Source organism: Tamandua tetradactyla, chromosome 4 (genome assembly GCF_023851605.1).
Source record: "Tamandua tetradactyla isolate mTamTet1 chromosome 4, mTamTet1.pri, whole genome shotgun sequence".
In the NCBI taxonomy this organism is placed as follows: Eukaryota; Metazoa; Chordata; class Mammalia; order Pilosa; family Myrmecophagidae; genus Tamandua; species Tamandua tetradactyla.
This window is the reverse complement of record NC_135330.1, coordinates 142555265-142564807: the sequence shown is the minus strand read 5'-3', so window position 1 is coordinate 142564807 and position 9543 is coordinate 142555265. Positions and strand designations below refer to the sequence as shown.

The 9543-nt window shown below is 38.2% G+C and overlaps 1 long non-coding RNA gene across 1 annotated transcript; it reads left to right on the top strand.

Moving 5' to 3' along the window:
- The first annotated feature begins 637 nt into the window (after positions 1-637).
- Positions 638-7186, top strand: LOC143679397 (uncharacterized). Its single transcript, XR_013173717.1, has 4 exons — positions 638-701; positions 1773-1816; positions 4461-4626; positions 6960-7186. It is a non-coding gene; the product is annotated as an uncharacterized LOC143679397 (long non-coding RNA).
- Positions 7187-9543: the final 2357 nt, after the last annotated feature.

Sequence of the window (9543 nt, the reverse complement as noted above, 5' to 3'; positions counted from 1 at the left end):
TTTTTTTACATTTTCTTTTCTTGATATTAGTATTGCATAATCTCTATTATCTATCTTCAAGTTCATTGATTCTTTCATCTGTGTAGTTCAATCTATGTCAATTCCTACTATTGAATTTTTCATTTCAGTTATTATATATTTTCACTCTACAATTTCCATTTGGTTCTTTTTTTGTAATTCCTGTATGCTTATTACTATACTCTATTTATTAAGTCATTGATCTCATACCTTCCTTTAGTATTTTAATTATGGTTTCCTTTTGTTCTTTTAACATATTTAGAATGGCTTCTTTGAAATATTTGTTTGCTAAGCCTAAATAATGGACTCCCCCAAAGGCAGGATCTATTGCTTTTTATTTCCTTGTAAATGTGTTACATTTTCTTGTTTCTTTGCATATCTCTTGAAAATAGTTGGATGCTTTAGATAACAGATTGTAGTATTTATGGTTTCTGATTATCTACCTAGATTTTTTGTGGCTATTTTTAAATTTGTTTTTAGGAAATTGTCTAGAATAATTATGGGAAGTCTCTTTCCTCTGAAGTATGCCATCTCTGATGTCACCTCCTTAGTCAGAATAGGTTACTATTCAGTCACTGATTAGTGCGAGACTGTGATTAACCCCCCTTAGCCAGTAAGACTCCTGTACTTTCTGGAAGTTTTCAAGTTTGTTCTACATTCAACCAGGAATTAGCAGCTCATAAGTACCCTCTCCATTCACTCCAGAGTATATGTACCGTAGCATTTAAACATACCCTTTCAGACTAGTAGAAATGATTATAATCAAAGCAGGGTATTTTTTTAATTGTCTCTTTTTCCAGTTATATTTAAAGTTGGCCTGTTATTTGGTTCGCTAATACTAGTAATTGCTTATCACTATGATCTCTTTTTTTTTTTTTTAAGAATAAGCAGGAAGAAAATTTATTGAGAATGCATGTGAAAGGACGTGTAGTCATTCTCTCAAAGACCGAGATGAGAAAGGAAAGAGGCCCCAGCAATGTGGGGCCATTTGCTTTTATAAATTAGTTTTACTTACTCCTCTCCCTTCCTTATTCAGGGCTCTTTCTCCTCCTGCTTTCTCTTTTTTCCTGGGCCGTGCCTGGTGGTAGAGAGTACATATGGGTGAGAATGTTGGCTCCACCCTTCTCCACATATGACTCATTCAGGTGGGGGTCCTTTGGCTCCTGGTGCTGTTTATTCCTGTTCTTTCTTCTCAGAGATATCTTTTTCCTTGAGGCCTCACCACTTCTGGAACTTACCCTTTGCTCATCCGAGCCACTGTCCCTAATTCTAACCCTAATTCTAACTCCCCTTAATCTTAAGAGAACTTGGGCCTAAGGTTCATCTTCTGCAATTGCTTCAAGATCTTGGTGGGGTTGCAGGCCCTACTTGTGGAAGCACAGAAGTCTCTGGCTATGCTACTGAGGGTGGCTGGTTGAGCGTGGGGAAAAGGAGTGTAGTCTGGCAAGGAGAAGTTTGTTGTGAAAAGCTTCTAATCTTGAAGAAGCAAACTGGATGAGAAATTGTATACACAGTCTGAATAGAAGCAGGAGCAAAATGGAGTTCAGGGCATTCTCTAGTTTTTAGGAATACCATTGTTGGGGCTTGGCATACTGTGGCAGTTTTGAATATCTGGCTGAAATTTGTATAAGAAATACTTTTAGAATGATTCATTTGAAATCTCCTAGCTACTGAAATTTCACTTTCCTTTTTTGGTTAACTAATTCATGAGGCAAAGACCAGGCTCATCTTTGGGATCATGTCTCATGTTGCAGGGAGACTGACGTCCCTGGAAGTCATGTCCCATTTGGAGGAGAAGGTAGGAAGTTTATTTGTTGAGTTTGGCTTAGAGAGAGAGAGATTGCACATTTGTGTTCCAGGGATGACTCAGGCAATAATTATAAGTGGGCTCAGCTTTGCCATTACGGAGATAGATTTCGTAAGGGCAGACTTCAAGATTGAGGGGTTGGCTTATTGAACTGGTATCTTCCATTTCTAAGAGAATAATTAGAATTCCTCAGGTGGGGAAATTTAATAGCATTATGCTTTTCTCTTGTCCTTTAAGGGACTTTGCAAATACTTTTTATTTCTTTTGTTTAAAATACTATCTTTTTTTTTTGGTCTAACTTTGACTCTGAGTCTCGGGTGTTTTCACAATTCTAGAGGACTACTAGGTTATACAAAGAGCAAAGCCTCGCAGAATTTAGAAATAACTGTTAAAGCTCAGGAGTAAATGTGACTTCATTAACTAAAAACTATAGCAGATATTTTTGTACTTGTGCTTTAAAAGCCTGGCATTGCTTTTAAAGTCTTTTTTGTTGTAGATGAAGTTCTGACTTATAGCTGACCGTGTATACTTTTAGAAAAGCCTTAAGTAATGTAACTGACAAGTAGAATTGATTATTATACAGATTAGTATTAGAATATAACATGGACAGTGAGAATATTCTTAAGTTTTTAGAATTTTAGACAATAAATATATGACAAATTTTAATAGAAGGTTAGAAAATTTCTTTTAATTACTGTAGTATTTCCTAAACACTTTTTATATACAACTATTTTAGCACCTCACTTTTATAAGGTGAGAGAGCAGATCCTTTGTTAACAGTTTTCCTTTAAGAATGAGAAGACTTGTCTTCTGAAATAAAGGATGAGAAGGTCAACATAAACATTAATAAAGATATTATTTTGATATAAAATTTTTATCTTTTAGACAGAGTACTTCGATGGTTAAGAAAAACTTTTTATAACTTTTCATTACGAGCAGATGAACAATTATTTTAACAAAATTTACTTTTTCTACAACTTTCTAGATCCATTTAGTCAGCAAAGACTACAATAAGATTTGCTTTCATATTAGGAATATGTTAGTTCACAAAATTAACATATTATAAGACTGTGCTCTGAGGCAGTTGGAGGTCAGTAAGGTCTGCTGCTAAGGCATTCTTCAAGATATGGGGATTAATTTAAAACCCTTGGGGCAGCACTGTCCATGCAAGTAGGGTAGGAATCTTACTTTTAAGTCTCTGCCATTCAAAGGCAAATAGGTATTGAGAATTAAGGTGAAGATGGATACAAAAATGTGTTTTTAAGAGTTAGTACTGAGAACCTGAATGCAGAGAGGGCTTACTCAGAGGGCTTGTCCCAGGATGCCTTGATCCCATAGACAAGTTTATTTGCTTAAGGATCTCCTTTGGGATGCCAAGAGGCCTCAACTAAGTAGGGACTTCCTGGCAAACAAAGGGTAAACATTTGCCCAGTTTATTTGTCTTAAGGTGGCTCCCAGGGAGTACAGAAGATCCCTCCCTAAAAGGGGGTGGGACATTTAGGGGCAATAAGAAATTGATGGGACACTAGAATGTCTCCAGGCTTACAAAGGAGAGGGGTAGTAAAGGTTTTAGTTTTGGAAAGTTTTAGTTTGGGTTTACTGTCAACTCTTATAACTAGGCAAGTGGAGATAGATCCAAAGTGGCACTTACTCTGTTATGCCACAGTAAGTGACTCTATTATACAATTGAGAAATCAATAGTCTTACCTGCCACATCAAGCGTCACTGAGGCTCCTCTAAGATGATGGCCAGATGTGAAGTCGCAGTCCCATAAGCAGCCTTAGGTACCCTCTGTCCTCTCTTTTTCACTTGCCACAAGCAGGGCTCTGGGGGCCATCCTATCCCCTTCAGGAGATAGTGCAGTCCTTGGGCCATGTTAGTGGCACCTGGGGCCAAGCCCTGGTGGATCCTGAGGTTAAGGGTTGTTTTGAGTTTTCTGGCACTTCCTCTGCCAGTGGGTCTCTGACTCACAGCTGAAGTAAGGCACTTGAGGCTTGGAGCCATGATTTGGGTGGCCTCAAGGGCACAGGGTGCTTTCAACAGTGACTGCAATTAGCCGAGTCTATTTTTTTTTGGTCTTTTCCTTACCTCTCATTGCCTTCTCTTCCTCCTTGGTCTTGTCTCAATTGTTAAAGACAGAAAAGGCAGTTTTAATAGGTCATTAGTAGGAGTTTGCAGGCCGATGGAGAGCTATTGGTGCTTTCCCCAAATGTCGGGGGCAGACTGACTGCTGAAATGATTGTCCAGCAAAATTTTTTCGTTATCCTCCCCTGGAATACAGCCAGGTTTTCCTCTTTCTCCGGAGCAATTTCCCTTAGCTTATTACAGTTAACTGGCCTGGTGGAACATTTTCTCATGCCTTTTAGCAATCAAGTTTTAAAAGGGGATCCTTAAATAAGGTATTTCCCTTTAATGGAAATTGAGATGTGGGTATAACACGGGCAACAAGTCCCTTTCAGACCCTTGTCCTGATAGATAGCTATAAACATCTGGGCATAGAGAATTTCTGACTACTTTCTTTTCTTTTACAGAATACAGAATAGTATTGTAATTGAGAGTTCCATTGAAGGGTTCGCTTCCTCATCTTTTAGTTTATATTGACTGTTGGCATTTCCAATTTCCTCTGGAAAAATAGAAAGAAGAACCTCTCTAAAGCACCAGTGTGACTGTGTGATGTTCCAATATGTGCCAGAGCTGGGTCAATCACTTGAGAACATGGATGGTACAGTCACCAGGCATTCTTGGGACAGCTTTCCTGAGAGAAATCTGGACCTATACTTCTGCTGGGTTCCCTGAAACAGGTCAGAGACTCTAACCTTGCCCTTGCCTAGTAGAATTCCAGGACAATGCTCTCAAGGAGTTTGGGACTTAAACCCACTACTTTCCTGAGAGATATCTGGACCTACTCTTCTGGGGTTTCTAAAACATAGGTCAGGGACTCTAGTCCCTTCTTTGCCCAGAATTCTAGGACAGTGCTATTGAAGAGTCCTTCCTCTTTACCATCACAAACTCTGAGAAACATGGGGAGTAAAGTCACCAGGCATCCTATGTTCTTGCCCCACCTGAGAGAAATCTATGATAATGCTCTTGGGAATAGCCTTGCCCTCTAAGTTTCCTGTTTCCTGAGATCTAAAAAGTGAGCATGCTGTAGAATAAGAGGAGTTTATATTTGGCCACAGTGGGTCTTAATACAGACTAAGTGATTGAGGCCTGGAGGGAAAACACTCCCATTGGAATAAACCAGAGGCAGTGCCCTTGAATGTTGAAGAGAACACCTTGTTTGTTCAAAAATTTTGAACACAAAAAATTTTCACCCACAACCCTGTATTATAAATGATGCAATGTCTCAGAAGGCATTTAAAGTCAGAAATAAGAGAAAGAAAGGAGACTCCTATGGAGGCAGGGGAGAGGACTTCTGTGGAAGAGGTGAAAAGAGGATCAGATTCAGCAGGAAGAAGGGTTTAGGTCCCCAGAAGGGAGGAAAAAGAGAGAGAGAGTATGGGGAAGTCTGAGAAAGCCAAAGAGAGAGAGAAGCAGGGGGACTTGAGAGAGGGAGAGAAAGAGCAGGAACCTCCCAGTCAATAGCCATGACTTACCAGTTTAGACACTTGGAGAGAAGTGTCTCCTGGCTGGCTCACCAAAATGTGTTGCCAGGATTTGGCTTGCAGATTCTTGACCATGGCATGAGAAAGAATTCAAGGGCACAGCACAGCATAGAATTAGCAAGCAGAAAATTTATTAAGAATACTTGTGAGAGGACATGTGGGCACTCTCGCTAAGATAGAGGTGAGAAAGGTGATAGGTGTCTATTATTTTTGACAATGCTTGTATGTATGAATTCTCCACTCTTGTTCTAAATATATTCACCACCCCCCACAGACAGCACTGTGGAGTTGGTAGTTCTCAAATCTTTCTTGCCCCCAGAAACAAACTTTGCATATTTGTTTGAGCCCAAGGAATGTAGTGGGAACCTGCTTCATCCAGAGTGATTCCTTTGCCTTATGAGTCCCCCATTCTTCTTAGGTTACCTGTCCTGGTGTGGGAACTCTGCCTTATAAGTAGAAGCTTGGGAGGTGATGATGGGGGAGTACCCAATCTCTTTGTCCTGTAGCTTATGGCTTGCTAGTATAGAACCTTTACCCTATGAGTAGGAGTTGGGCAGATATTGGGAGATCCTATCTCCTTGGTCCTCCTTTAATAAATATTCTGCAACATAAAGCTTGGGAAGGACTTCAATTAGAGATATGAATGAAGCTGATCTGGTAAGGACTAAGGTAAATAATACAAGGTACAGGATGATATTGTCTGTATGTTAAAACCTGAACCTCTGTGTGAGCTCAAAGAAAGAGCTGTTTATTTTGTCCAAAATTTAAATTTCCTATGGCATATTATCTAATTTAACCTGTCAGATTAGAATATTTAACAACCTAATTACTTGAAACCTAGAGTAGGGAATGAGACCTTGTTATTTTGTACAGGCTAATGTAATACCCTGATATATTTCAGAGTATTTTGGGCAGAAAATAAAAAAAAATTTGCAAAAGTCCCTTGAAGAACTGAAGAAAAAATGTGAAATTATTAAAATTTCCCATGTGGGGAATTCCTGATATTTTCTCAATCATTAGCCACTCCAAATTTAATAAGCCAACCCACTGATCTTGAGGGTTGCCCTTGTGAAACTTATTTCTGTACCAGCAAGCTAAGCCTACTTATAATTATGCTTAATAGTTGCCCCCAGAGAACCTCTTTTGTTGCTCATATGTGACCTCTGTCCCTAAGCTAAACTCTGTAAATAAACTCATCACCTCTTTATGTTGGACTTGTCTCCCAGGGTGTAATTCTCCCTGTCAATGTGGGATGTGACTCCTAAGGGTGAGCCTGGCCCTATCATCATGGGATATGCAATGCCTTCTTGACCATAAAGGGAAAGTAAATGAGACAAAATAAAGTTTCAGTGGCTAAGAAATTTCAAATAGAGGTGAGAGATCATTCTGGAGGTTACTCTTATGCAAGCTTCAACCAGATGTCGCAAATTGCCATAGTATGCCAAGCCCCAATCAACAGTATTCCTGAAAACTCTAAAGAAAACCCTGCACTCTATTTCAGACTCTAAAGATTTTATTTATTAATTTAGTTTTTCAGAAACTGAAAACCTCCAGACTGTTCCTCTCCCAGATAAACCGTGGAGGTACCAGTCTCTCCAAGAACATCAACCAGTTTCATTTGTCAACACACTTTCCCAGCATAAAGAAGTTAGAATGATCATTGCCCAGCTATCCCTAAAGACTGAGAGAATGATAAAATAAGAGCAAGGAGTTGTAACTGAGAAGTTAAAACATAGGAATGTATAACACAGTGAATCTTGTGGTGAGTGATGACTATATTCAACTGTACAGATATACAAAGTTATTTCATAAATTAGAACAAATGTATGATGCTATCAAAAGGAGTTAATAGAGGGTATATGTGGGAAAATTTAACTATTGCAAATTATGGACTAAGGTGAACAGTAATATGTTAATATTCTTTCATCAACAGTAGCAAATATACCACACCAATACTAGGGGTCAGTGGTGGTGTGAAGGATAAGGGGTTTGGGATGTTTTAGGTCTTCTTTTTGATTTTTATTTCTTTTTCTGGGGTACTTAAAATGTTCTAAAATTGATCATGGTGATGAATGCACGACTATGTGATGATATTTTGAGCATTGATTATATGCTTAAGATTGTTTGTATTATGAGTGAATATATCTCAATAAAATTTCATTAGAAAAAATCTTGGGGAGGGGATGAGAGAGTTTCACAACTTGTACCTCCCAAACTGAAACTGTAGCCCTACAATTGAAAGAGAAGGGGAAAGAGAGCCCCTGTCTTCTTGGCCTCACCCACCCAGAATAAATCCTCTGTAACAGCTAGATGGGAAGATGGGGGCAGTTGCTGGTTCAAATGCCATAGGCTACCAGTGATCCTACTGTAATTTTGAAGATTTTCCTGAATAAATGATTTATTGCAAATCCTTGGATCAATTTAAAGAAACTTTAAATAGTTGCCTTTTGGTCACTTTCACCAACTTAATACTGGAGAGGGAGAAAAGCTGTTTAAACAGCCATTCTTGAGTTCCATCTTTGTGGATGTTGACCCCAAGCCTGGGCATTCGGACATTCACTTCTGATCTCCTCTCTCTACCACTTATCTTTTCCTTAGCAACTTCCAGTAAACCTGAAAGGGGTCTGTGGCCTCTTCCTTCAGTGAGAGATTTCCTTTATGACCTCAGAGAGTCAGATTTATCTTTTGATATATTAAGATATATAATGAGAAACCCTTAGAATTAAAAACAGACGAAAAGCAAAAGCAAAAATTTAAGAAAACACATTTCCTTTTTCAATAAACTCACATTTCAAAATGACTGTATTAGTTAGGGTTCTCTAGAGACAGAACCAGCAGCAGTAAATCTTATCTGTAAATATGAGATTTATAAAGGTGTCTCATGCAACTGTGGGAATGGAAGATTCCAGAATCCATAGGGCAGGCTGTGAAGCTGGTAGTTCTGATGAAGGGTCTGGGTGAACTGTACCATAGAGGCTCATTGGCTGAAAAAGCAATGACAAAGTCTCTTTTTCCTTAAAAATTTTCAATGGAGTGGATTATGTCATTGCAGGAGACATGCCTCAGGTGGCTACAGATGTAATCAGCCACAGATGCAATCAGCTGACTGATTAAATGATGATTTAATACACCAGGCTTCCAGTTTATCAACCAGCCATAAAATATCCCTGTAGCAAGGTCAGGCCTATGTTTGCCTGACTAGACAACTGGGCATAATCACTTGGTCCAGTTGACACAAGTACCTAACCATCACACTGTCCTATCATGAACTATAGAGAAACTCCCGTTGCCTGTATAAGCTGATCAATTATGTTGTTTCTCTAGGCCAGTACAGACTTTCTCATAAAGAATGGAGACAATTTTATTTAACAAATGGGAATCATATTATTAAGAGGAGTTAAGAATATAAATATTAAATACGTCATACTAACAATGATGTGTGCATAAAGGAAATAATAACCAGATTAATTTTAGCTAAGAGGAGGTGGAAAATAGTTTTGAAATGAACTGTGCCAGAAGTGAGTAGATGAGTCACTTCTGATGCTCCAGATCTATAAAAAGGCCCAACACCTGACTCAGCTGGCTAGTTGTCAACAGGAAAGTAATCTTTAGAGGAAATACAGCAGTGACAAATTGACTAAAAGAAATAAAGCTGACCATGAAATGGCAGGTCATCTGTTTTTAGCTCTACTGTTTTTATTAGTGATTCTATCACTCCCCCAATCACTGAAAATCAAAAACCAAATCACTTCAGGGTTTTTATTATTCAATATTTAAAGCATAAAATAGCATAGTTGCTCTTTCGGAAGCATACTTATAAAATGGTCATTCAAGTACCAAACACACTTAAATGTGTTTAAGAACCAGATCATTGCTCTACAACTGTCTGCCACCCCAAACATATCATACGTTTTTTTCTTAATTTTTTTAATTTATTAATTAAATTTTAAAAATTTATTAATTAAAAAAATTAACAACCAAAAATATTAACATATCATTCCATTCTACATATACAATCAGCAATTCTCAATATCATCACATAGTTGCATATTCATCATGTTTTTAAATTGTTCATTTATCTATTAACTAGTTTTCTAATACATATATAGCCCT